This window comes from Trachypithecus francoisi, unplaced genomic scaffold (genome assembly GCF_009764315.1).
Source record: "Trachypithecus francoisi isolate TF-2019V2 unplaced genomic scaffold, Tfra_2.0 Lachesis_group0, whole genome shotgun sequence".
In the NCBI taxonomy this organism is placed as follows: Eukaryota; Metazoa; Chordata; class Mammalia; order Primates; family Cercopithecidae; genus Trachypithecus; species Trachypithecus francoisi.
In genome coordinates, this window is record NW_022681453.1 from 50,235,459 (window position 1) to 50,248,537 (window position 13,079).

The following is a 13,079-nucleotide window of genomic DNA, read 5'->3' on the forward strand; positions in this document are numbered from 1 at the left end:
CAAAATTATATTTTTCTAAGCACTTTTCATTAGACAAAAATGAATTTCTTCTACAGTTCCTCATTAGGCAAAAATGAAAAATGTTCGTATAAAACATGGACTTGTGTGTGACTATCCAACCAAATAAAATTATTACTGGCAGGCAGGAAATAATGACTTTGAGATAATAGCTGTACTGAATCAGATGACTTATGCAAATCTTTTATCATTGTATCAAAATCTTTTACCATTTGAGTCTTGTTCTGATTCTTTTGCCTTTCCAGTTTACATTAAAAAGAGCTCATTTCTCATAGGTCAGATTCTGTTTTTATTTACAAAGGCTGAAGTCCTAATTTAATTGATTACTTGGAAATATATATCAAGAAATTATGTTGCAATATCAGATTTTGACATTAAATAAATTTCAGAGTCTCTTTCGTGTCTTATTCATTTTCTATAAACATTTGTATATGTTTTTTTGAGACAGAGTCTCCCTCCGTTGCCCAGGCTGGAGTGCAGTGGCACAATCTTGGCTCACTGCAAGCTCCGCCTGCCAGGTTCACGCCATTCTCCTGCCTCAGCCTCCGGAGTAGCTGGGACTACAGGCGCCTGCCACCATGCCCGGCTAATTTTTTGTATTTTTTAGTAGAGATGGGGTTTCACCATGTTAGCCAGGATGGTCTCGATCTCCTGACCTCGAGATCTGCCCGCCTCGGCCTCCCAAAGTGCTGGGATTACAAGCATGAGCAACCACATATGGCCAACATTTATAGATTTTTAAACACTGATTTCTCTAACATGTATGTACACATCTCAGCAGAAGTAATTGCTTCCCCTTCCAGTACATTTCTTGTGTCATTATTTAGTTTTTACTTTTTATTATTCTTCTCTCTATATTCCAAAGTTCCCCTACATCTCCATTTTTCATTTATAATTTCAAACTCCTGATAACAAATCATTAGCTACTAATGCCACCTGCTTCCTGGCACATATAAATATGTTCAATAAATATTTGTTAGGTGAATAACTAAATAAGTAATAAAATAACATACCCTACTTCTTTATGTTTTATTTTGCATTCCGAAGAAATACTTCTAGCAATAGAAATACTCTCTTGAGCTACTTTTCTTCCCACATTCAATCTTGCTTTTATATGGTAAACTGTTTAAGGACTTCTAATTATGAATATTAAGATGAAGTTCTAGCCAGAGCAATCAGGCAAGAGAAAGAAATAAAAGGCAACAAAATAGGAAAAGAAAATGTCAAAATATCTCTATTCACAGATGACATAATTCTATAGCTAGAAAACCTTAAAGATTCTGCCAAAAGCCTCCTGGAAATGATAAACAACTTCAGTAAAGTTTGAGGATACAAAGTCAATATACAAAAAACAGTAGCATTTGTATACACCAATAATGTTCATGTTGAGAGCAAAATCATGAAATCGCGAACACAATGCCATTTGCAAAACAACAACAACAAAACAATACCAAGGAACACTTTTTTTTTTTTTTTTTTTTTTTTGAGATAGAATCTTGCTCTCTCACCCAGGCTGGAGTGCAGTGGCACGATCTCGGTTCACTCCAACCTCTGCCTCCTGGGTTCAAGCGATTCTCCTGCCTCAGCCTCCTGTGTAGTGAGATTACAGGCACCTGCCACCACACTCGGCTAATGTTTATATTTTTAGTAGAGACAGGGTTTCACCATGTTGGCCAGGCTGGTCTCAAACTCCTGACCTCAGGTGACCTGCCTGTCTCAGTATCTCAAAGTGCTGGGATTACAAGTGTGAGCCATCGTGCCCAGCATCCAAGGAACACATTTAACCAAGGAGTTTAAAGTTCTCTACAAGGATGCTTATGAAACATTGCTGAAAGAAATCACAGATTACATAAACAAATGTAATAACATTCCATGCTCGTGTATTGAAAGAACCGATATAAAAATGGCCATAGTGCCCAAAGAAATCTACATATTCAATGCTATTCTTATCAATCTACCAACATAATTTTTCACAGTTAGAAAAAAACTATTTTAAAATTGATATTTTACCAAAAAGGAGCTCAAAAATAGCCAAAGCAATCCTAAGCAAAAAGAATGAAGTCAGAGGCATCACATTGCCTGACTTCAAACAATACTATAAGGCTACAGTAATCAAACAGCATGGCACAAAAATAGACACATAGACTAATGGAATAGAATAGAGAACCTAGAAATAAAGTGGCACACCTATAGCCATCTGATCTTTGACAAGTTAACACAAATAAGCAATGGGGAAAGGAATCCCTATTCAATAAATGCAAATGGGATAGCTGGCTAGTCATATATAGAAGAATGAACCTGGATGCTTATGCCTTTCAGCATGCACAAAAACTAACTCAAGATAGATTAAAGATTTAAGTGTAAGACCTCAAACTATAAAAATTCTGGAAGAAAACCTAGGAAACAGCACCCTGAGCATCGGCCTTGAAAAAGAATTTCTGAATAAGTCCTCAAGAGCAATTGCAACAAAAACCAAAATTGACAAGTGGGACCTAATTAAAGAGCTTCTGCACAGCGAAAGAAAAGATCAACAGAGTAAACAGACAAGCTACAGAATGGGAGAAAACGTCCATAAACTATGACTCCAATAAAGATGTAATATCTAGAATCTATAAAGAACTTAAGAAGCAAAAAACAAATAACTCCATTAAAAAATAGGCAAAGGATATGAACAGACACTTTGGCAAAGAAAACCTATAAGTGGCCTATAAACATATGAAAAATGCTCGTTAGCACTAATCATCAGAGAAATGCAAATCAAAACCACAATGAGATACCCTCTTACACTAGTCAGAATGGTTATCATTAAAAAGTGAAAAAAACAACAGATGCTGGCAAGACTATGGAGAAAAGAGAACACTTATACACTGTTGGTAGGGATATAAATTAGTTCAGCAACTGTGGAAAGCAGTTTGGAGATTTATCAAAGAACTTAAAATATGTGTTTCTGTCCCCTCTTATTTCCTTGAGTAGTGGTTTGTCATTTTCCTTGAAGAAGTCCTTCATTTCCCTTGTTAATGTATTCCTAGGTATTTTATTCTCTTTGTAGCAGTTGTGAATGGGAGTTCATTCATGGTTTGGCTCTCTGCTTGTCTATTGTTGGTATATAGGAATGTTTGTGATTTCTGCACATTGATTTTATATCCTGAGACTTCACTGAAGTTGCTTATTATCATGGGTAGGAAGAATAAATATCATGACAGGGGCCATACTGCTCAAAGTAATTTATAGATTCAATGCTATTCCCACCAAACTACCATTGACATTCTTCACGGAACTAGAAAAAACTAATTTAAATTTCATGTGGAACCAGAAAAGAGTCCATATGGCCAAGACAATCCCAAGCAAAAAGAACAAAGCTCGAGTCATCATGCTACCTGCCTTCAAACTATACTACAAGGCTACAATAACCAAAACAGCATGGTACTGGTACCTAAACAGGCATATAGATCAATGGAACAGAACAGAGACCTCAGAAATACCACCACACATCTATGATCATCTGATCTTTGACAGAATGGACAAAATAAGCAATAGGAAAAGGATTGTCTATTTAATAAATGGTGCTGGGAAAATTGGTTAGCTATATGCAGAAAACTGAAACTGGGCGTATTCCTTACACCTTATATGAAAGTTAACTCAAGATGGATTAAAGACTTAAATGTAAAACCCAAAACCATAAAAACCCTAGAGGAAAACCTAGGCAATACCATTCAGGACATAGGCATGGGCAAAGACTTCATGACAAAAACACCAAAAGCAATTGCAACAAAAGCCCAAATTGACAAATGGGATGTAATTAAACTAAAGAGTTTCTGCACAGCAGAAAAAACAAAAACTATCATTAGACTGAACAGGCAACCTACAGAATGGGAGAAAATTTTTGTAATCTACCCATCTGACAAAGGTCTAATATTCAGAATTTACAAGGAACTTAAACAAATTTACAAGAAAAAAACAAACAGCGACATCAAAAAGTGGGAAAATGATGTGTACAGACACTTCTCAAAAGCAGACATTTATGTAGCCAACAAATATGAAAAAAAGCTCAAAATCACTGATCATTAGAGAAATGCAAATCAAAACCACAATGAGATACCATCTCATGCCAGTCAGAATGGCGATTATTAAAAAGTCAAGAAACAATAGATGCTGGTGATGCTGTGAGGGAATAGGAACATTTTCCCACTGTTGGTGGGAATGTAAATTAGTTTGGTCATTGTGCAAGACAGTGTAACAGTTCCTCAAGAATCTAGAACCAGAAATACAATTTGACTCAGCAATCCCATTACTGGGTATATACCCAAAGGCGAATAAATCATTCTACTATAAAGACACACACACACACTTGTATTTATTGCAGTACTATTTACAGTAGCTAAGACATGGAACCAACCTAAATGCCCATTGATGATAGACTGGATAAAGAAAATGTGGTACATATACACCATGGAATACTTTGCATACATAAAAACGAATGAGATTATGTCCTTTGCAGGGACATGGATAAAGCTGGAAGGCATCATCCTCAGCAAATTAACACAGGAACAGAAAACCAAACACTGCATGTTCTCACTCATAAGTGGGAACTGAACAATGAGATCACATAAACACAGGGAGGGGAACAACATATACCAGGGGCCAGCCAGAGGGTGAGGGGTGAGGAGAGGAATAGCATTACTACGAATAACTAATGCATGTGGAGCTTAAAACCAAATGACAGGTTGATAGGTGCAGCAAACCACCATGCCACACATATAGCTATGTAACAAACCTACGCATTCCATACTTGTATCCCGGAACTTAAAGTAAAATTAAAAAAAAAAAAAGGAAATAAAGAATGGAAAATAAAACTACCATTTGACCCAGCAATCCCATTACTGGGTATATATACCTGAAAGAAAATACATCATTCTAACAAAAAGACACATGCACTTGCTTGTTCATCATTGCATTATCCACAGTAGCAAAGATATGGAATCAACTTAGGTGCCCATCCATGGTGGATTGGAATAAGTAAATGTGGTATATACATACATTGGAATACTACACAGCCATGAAAAGGAACAAAATCTTGTCTTTTGCAGCAACATTGACACAGCTGGAGGCCATTATCCTAAATAAATTAACACAGGAATATAAAACCAAATACCATATTCTCACTTATAAGTGGGAGCTAAACATTGGGTACTCATGGACTTAAAGATGGGAACAATAGCCACTAGGGATGAATAGTATGAGGTGGTATGGAGGGGAGCAATAGTTAGTTTTTTTAGGATTAAAACTAGAAATACTAATTGGTTTTTGGAGGGTTTTAATCCTAAAAAACTATTGGATACTATGCTCACTACCTGGGTGATGGGATTATTTGTATCGTAAACCTCAGTATCATGCAATATACTCATCTACTAAACCTGTACATGTACTCTCTGAATCTAAAATAAAAGTTGAAAATATTTTTAAAAAGAATATTAAAGTATATTGTTCATTTGATCTTAGCATCATATATCAAGTTCCATTTTGCTTCTCATGTGTGGATACAAGGGAGCAGCATTTAAACTTTTATTGCAATCTTTTGTCTTTTGAGTCTAGGATACTGTGGAAAATTTGATTATTGCTTCCACTTTCTCTCCTTCCCCCTCACTGATGTACTTGGCCATCTAACTTTCTAGTCCCTACAAAAGGCAGAGCATACTTTCCTGTCCCATGTTTTTCATGTGGCCGTATGGCTTGCTTTAGCCAATGGGATGTTAGTCATCATTCTGCAAATAGATGTTTAAAATATGCTTGTATATTTGGACATGCATTCTTTATTTCCTTCATTGCCATGAGAAAGTTATGCCCAGATGACTCACCAACCTGGAGAAGGGACAAGAGACCTCTGGAGCTTAGCCTTTATAGCTGATTGCTTTGTGAATTCCAGCCATCCCAGCCTCCAGTCTGCAGCAGAAACATCTCATCCAAAACTGCATTTGTGTGAGCAAGAAATAAATGTAGACAGTTATATGCCAAGGAGATTTCGTAGTTGCTTGTTATGTAATAACAATGACTAATAGAGAAATGATTGAAGAGTACTGAATCACAACATTACTAGCTCGACCTGCTCCCCAGAAAATTGCCAATAAAGATAATAATAACAAGAACTCCCTCTTATTAGTGCCTATCAAATGCCAGCAATAACTAGATGCTTTGTACATTGTAATCTCATTTTATCCTAGGAAGGCAACAACTCTGTGAAGCTGGCGATATTATCCCTATTTCATTCCCAGAAATTAAGATTCAGAAATGGCCTATAGATTTTCAGAGGTCACAAATTTAACAAGTATCTATTCCAAGCGTACAAGCCAAAGACTTTAAAATTCCTACCTGTTAGCTAGTGCCAACGTGACAAAATTTGCCTTTACTGTTCTTCAGCTTATCTTTTCATCATTCCATTCCCACGTTTCCACTCCCATTCCCCAGCCCATGTAATTCCTATTGAGTGCTGTAACTTTATTCTATTTAATGCTAAGTTGTAAGGACTCACGGTATCCTAATTTTGGTAATAGAGATTAGACAGGCATAGGTGGGGTGAAAAAATACGTTCATATGTTTGTAGAATGCTCATAGCAAAAAACAAAATGAGGTTATCTTAACTATGTCAAAAGTTTTAGTGAATCCAAATAATGTGCACAAAAAAATTAAAATAAAAGCAAGAGTTGCATAAGAAAAAATATTTTGGAAGAATTGGGATGTCTATCCCGCCCCCCCCCCCAAATTATACAGTTATCATATTCCCTGATTGTAGATCAGGAATGGTAGTCAAAGGGATTGTTTAAAAATGCAAATCTGATTATGTCACTTACATTTTAATAGGTAGAGACAGTCAGTAATTGCTATGGCCTGAATGTCTGTGTCCTAAAATTCATATATTGAAACCTAATTATCAAAGTGATGGTATTATCATGTAGGCCTCTGGGAAATGATTTGATTTTGAAAATGGAGCCTGAATGAATGGAATTAGTGTCCTTATAAAATAGACACAAGGAAGCTCATCGGCTCTTTCTACTATGTAAGCATACAAAAAGAAGGTACCAATTATGAACCAGAATGTGGGCCCCCATGAGATGCTGAATCTGTTCATACCTTGATTTTAGATCTTCTAGCCTGTGAAAACGTGAGAAATAAATTTTTTAAACCACGTAGTCTATGGCATTTGTTACAGCAGCATATATAGATTAAGGCAGTAATTTTACAAATTGATAGGTTTTAGAAAGAGATACAGGTTTTGAGGAAACTTGTGTCCCTTTTGAAAAGGGTGTTCCAGACATAAGGAATATTCAGTGCAAAGGTGTTAAGGCAAGAGTGTATCTAATATGTTCCAGAAATGTTACAGGCAGTATGTCTGGAAAGAGTGCGTGGTTGTAGGATAATAGGAAATATTATCAGAAAGATAAGAAACAGACAGATCACACAAGGCCCTCTGGGTTATTGTAAGGACTCTGGCTTTATCCTGGGTAAAGCGGTGAATGGTTACAAGGTTTTGGACAAGAATAAACTGAGGGGAGAGTGCCAGAGTAGGAATAGGGAGACAAGTTTTAAGGTTCAGACAAGGGATTTAGAAAAATAAATGAGAAAAGATAGTTGGATTTCTCATCTGTTTTGAAGAGAGCATGATTTCCAAATAAATTAGAAGTTGGAATAAGAAAAACACAGTTGAAAATAATTGCAATGTCTTAAGCCTGGGCAATTGGAAGGACTGTCACCTTAAACTATGATGGAGAAGGTGGTAGGTGGATCAGGTTTTGAGGGGGAATATTAGAAGCTCAGTTTTGGATATGTTTGTTTTACATTGTAAGAAGAGATTCAAGAATGGAGATAAATTTATATACCTGGAGTTGTTGGGAGATGAAGATACAGATATATATTTTGGAGTCATTTGCATACTGTTACAAACTAAGTCACGAGAAACATAAAAGAGTGAGTATAGAAAGAAAAGAAAAGATATCCAAGGCATAAGCCTGAAGTCCTCCAATATTAAGATGTATGAGACATAAAGAGGAATGTCAGACTGTACTGGGAATAAGTGACCAGTGAGGTAAGAGAAAAACCAAGCTTTAATGTCCTAAAGCCCAATCAAGAAAGTGTTTGAAGGAGAAGGAATTGATAATCTATACGTCCAGTGAGAAAACTGAACATTGACTATCACAGTTAGACTCATGGAGGTCATTAAGATCATTGCTAGGAAAAGTTGTGGTGGGATGAATGCATGATGAATAGAAAGGAATTAGAAAGAGTGAGTTTAGACAACTGTTACAGGATTTCTGCTGTACCAGCTAGCCAAGAAATGGAGCAGCAGCTAATGAGAAAGTAGGATCATGGGAAAAAAATGTGATCAATGAAGTAACAGTCAGCTATTTGCTGATGAGAATGATCCTCAAAGGAGGAAAACAAAAAATGATGTAAGAGAAAAAGATAAGAATTGCTGGCCGGGCCTGGTGGCTCACGCCTGCAATCACCACACTTTGAGAGGCCAAGGTGGGTAGATCACTTGAGGTCAGGAGTTTGAGAACAGCCTGGCTAACATGGTGAAACTCTGTCTCCACTATACATACAAAAATTAACTGAGCATGGTGGCACTCTCCTGTAATCCCAGTTACTCGGGAGGCTGAGGCAGGGGAATGACTTGAACCTGGGAGACAGAGGTTGCAGTGAGCCAAGATTGTGCCAATGCATTCCAGCCTACGTGACAGAGCAAGACTGTGTCTCAAAATAAATAAATAATTGCTTCAGTGACATCCTCAGATGGAGAGAGTTGCTAGGGTGATGTCCTTAACTAAGCAAAAGCAAATGGAAGCTTAAGCACAAGTCGAGGATTTGGCTGCATACAGAAACATAGGAAGTTTGTCTGTGGTAACTGGTTTGGTGTCATTTGTTTAACAAAGTTCAACCCACAACACTATACTGTCCTTCAGAACAGAAGACAGAAGCCCTGTCTGTCTTATCAACCATTTTATGCCCATGGCCTACATATTACCTGGCACTGAGTAGAAACTCAGCAGGTAGTTATTGAAGAGGGATAGACAGATGAATGAATGTACACATGGATGAGCTTCACATAGGAAATAAGCCTCCTCCCACTTTTAGTATAAAAGATCCAGGTTCATTGTTTATTTGCATTCTACACAAAAGCCAATGACATGATCTGAGCACTTAAAAGCATTATATGAAATGAACCAACTCACATATCTGACTATGATCAATGGAGGAGAAAATCAACAACATGCTCTCACACTCTCACTTCAAGAAAAGACAATATTGAAATAGCTCATGTCATTTTAGATGACTGTTATCAGTTCTGATTTTTGAGTAAGGAATGGCCCTGTTTGTTGTGTACATTTGTGAAATATTCCCCATGGAGTTCCTTCTAAGATCACATTAAGGTGATGTTTTAAAAAACATGAGCTAATTATAAATCAAAATTTGCAAGTATCCTAAATTCATTCATTAGTTATTCTGGAGCTGCTAAGCATTTAACACTTTTGCATTTTTTCAGTGCAACCAAAATCCCTGGAGCACTTTTATTTTGAAAATAAATAAAATGCTTACTAATTTAATGAAAGTAACACAAAGAAATTTGGATTCTTACTGGTCACAAATACGATTAGAAAAACATGAGGCTTTGTTGAAACATGATTTTTTTCTTAGCAAGAATATGAATAAAATTCAAGAAAAAGACTCGATGTGAAAATTTGACCCATTTTTGTTGCATTTTTTGCATGCATGGACTGAAATTACAAATAACACACACACACCCCCCCAAGAAAAATGCATATGAATAGCTAATTTGTTTCATATAGCTAGAGATTTTACACATTTCTATGAAAAGAGTTCAGCAGAGTTAGGGAGAAATGAAAACTGAGCAAAGATTAGCACATCAAATTAGCTGACATGAAAAGCCCCCAAAATGTATTATTTTGTTAAGAAATAAAGAATAAAATTGCTCCCTGGTAAAAGAATTATCTGGTTAATTGCTCACCCAAGTCTCCACTTTAATTTGCTTTTGTAGATACAGTTAGATTGAAGTACTTCTGAGAATTAAAATGTAAAGTCAATTTAAAGCTTACACTATACAGGCATGTGTTGCTTAATGACGGGATACATCTGAGAAAGGAGACATTCTGTGAGTTTATTGTGTGAACTTTGTAGAGTGTGCTTACACAAACCTAGATAGTATAGCCTAATACACACACGAGCTCTATGAGACAGCCTGTTCCTTGTAAGAAGCATATTACTGGATTGAATACTGTAGGTACTTGTAACAAATAAGTAATTGTATTTCTAACCAGATCTAAACATAGGAAACATACAGTAAAAATATGGTATAAAATAGTATTCTCCAAACTCTGGGTCATGGACTAATACCAGTCTGTGGCCTGTTCGGAACCAGGCTTCACACTAGGAGGTGAGCCGTGGGTGAGCAAGTGAAGCTTCATCTGTATTTACAGCCACTACTCACCACCTGCATTACTGCCTGAGCTCTGCATCCTGTCAGATCAGTGGTGGCATCAGATTCTCATAGGAGCGTGAACCCTATTGTGAACTGTGCTTTTTAAGGATCTAGTTTGCATACTCCTTAAGAGAATCTAAAGCCTGATGATCTGTCACTGTCTCTCATCACCCCCAGATGGGACAGTCTAATTGCAAGAAAACAAGTTCAGGGCTCCCACTGACTCTACAATATGATGAGTTATATAATAATTTCATTATATATTACAATATAATAATAATAGAAATAAAGTGCACAATAAATGTTATCTGCTTGAGTCATCCCAAAACCATCCCTCCACTCTGGCCTGTGGAAAAATTGTCTTCCACTAAAGCAGTTCCTGATGCCAAAAAAGCTGAGGATCTGCTGGCATAAAAGATAAAAAATGTCACAGCTGTCTAAGCCACTTACCATGAATGGAGCTTGCAGGACTGGAAACTGTCTTGGGTGAGGTAGTGAGTGAGTGGTGAGTGAATGTGAAGGCCTAGGACATTACTGTGCACTACTGTAGACTTTATAAATACTGTACATGACATTAAATTTATTTAAAACTTTTATTCTTCAATAATAAATTAACCTTAGTTTGTTGTATCTTTTTTATTTTATAAACTGTTAAACGTTTTGAACTTTTTGACGCCTTTGTAATAATATTTAGCTTAAGCTGCAAACACATTATACAGCTGTACAAACATCTTTTCTTTATTATATCCTCAATCTATAAGTTTTTTTCTATTCCTAATTTTTATTTTTTTATTTTTTGGCTTTTAAAACTTTGATAAAAACTAAGACACAAACATACACAATAACCTAGGCCAATACAGAGTCAGAATCCCCAATATCACCATCTTCCACCTCTACATCTTGTCACACTGGAAGGTCTTCAGGGGCAATAACATGCATAGAGCTGTCATCTCCTAGGATAACAATGCCTTCTTCTGGAAAACTTTCTGAAGGACCTGCCTGAGGCTGTACTTACAGCTTACTTTCTTTTCTATAAGCAGAGTATACTCTAAAATAATGATAAAACTCATGGCATAGCAAATACATAAGCAAGGAACAGTCATTTATTTTCATTATCAAGCGATATGTACTGTACCTAATTGTATGTGCTAGACTTTTATATGACTGGCAGTGCAGTACATTTGTTTATACCAGCATCACCACCAACACAGGAGTAATGCCTTCCACTATGACATTATAACAGCTATGATGTCACTAGGTGAGAGGAACTTGTCAGGTCCATTATAATCTTGTAAGACCATTGTAGGCCGGGCGCGGTGGCTCAAGCCTGTAATCCCAGCACTTTGGGAGGCCAAGACGGGCGGATCACGAGGTCAGGAGATCGAGACCATCCTGGCTAACACAGTGAAACCCCATCTCTACTAAAAAATACAAAAAACTAGCCGGGCGAGGTGGCAGGCGCCTGTAGTCCCAGCTACTCGGGAGGCTGAGGCAGGAGAATGGCGTAAACCCAGGAGGTGGAGCTTGTAGTGAGCTGAGATCCGGCCACTGCACTCCAGCCTGGGCGACAGAGCCAGACTCCGTCTCAAAAAAAAAAAAAAAAAAAAGACCATTGTATATGTGGTCTGCCTTTGATCAAAACATTATGCAGCACATGATAGTATATTCTTCCTTTCTTAAACATTTCATTATATTTCATATGAGTTGCTGAAAGTCGTATAATATTGTCAATACGTGGATTTTCAAATTGACTCACAGGAATTCAAACTAGAAAATATAGTATTTATTAAAGACAAATTTATTTTGCTATAAAATTTATATCACACTAACTCAATTCGACTTTGAAAGTAAGGATTTCCATGTTATTCATCTTGGCATAGTATAAATTGATCAATGGTTTTTATGTTTTTTTTCAGATAAACATTTTACAAATGTTTATAAGAAAAACAATTTGCCAAATATGCTTTTCCTAACTGTATTTTCTTAAGTAAATGTGGAGATATTAGAATGTCTGCCTGGTCTCTTATAAGAGAAGTTGAATTTGTTCTGATAATAGAAGTTAAATGTTATAGATAACAATTAAAATGTTATTTTAAATTATATTTACACGTATATATAATTATAATTAAATTTAATTACATATACATATATATAATTTTAAATGGCTGTGTTTAAAATAAATTTATCAAACATCAGCTTGAAAGTGAAGACACTTACCAAATCCATTAGGCAGTAGGTTAATCAGATAATTCATATTCTCCCTGTTTCACATTACCTTGGATAATCACTAATTGGCTTCCTTTTCCTTAACAAATTGTTTTTCAAATAACTTGGCTTTAAGCTGGTCAAGCATATATTTGATTACTGACATTTTTACAGTGTCCAATAAAGTGAGTGAAGTACAGATTCATGCCTCTGTGTGATACGGAACAGACAAAGAAATCCATGAGTTAACAACTATGTCTAATATATATGTCTTGGTAACATTTATTTTGTTTACATAATAAAAAATTATATTGATTCAGTTGTTTCATATGTGTACAACTGAGCCCACAGTGCTGGGCTGCTCTCT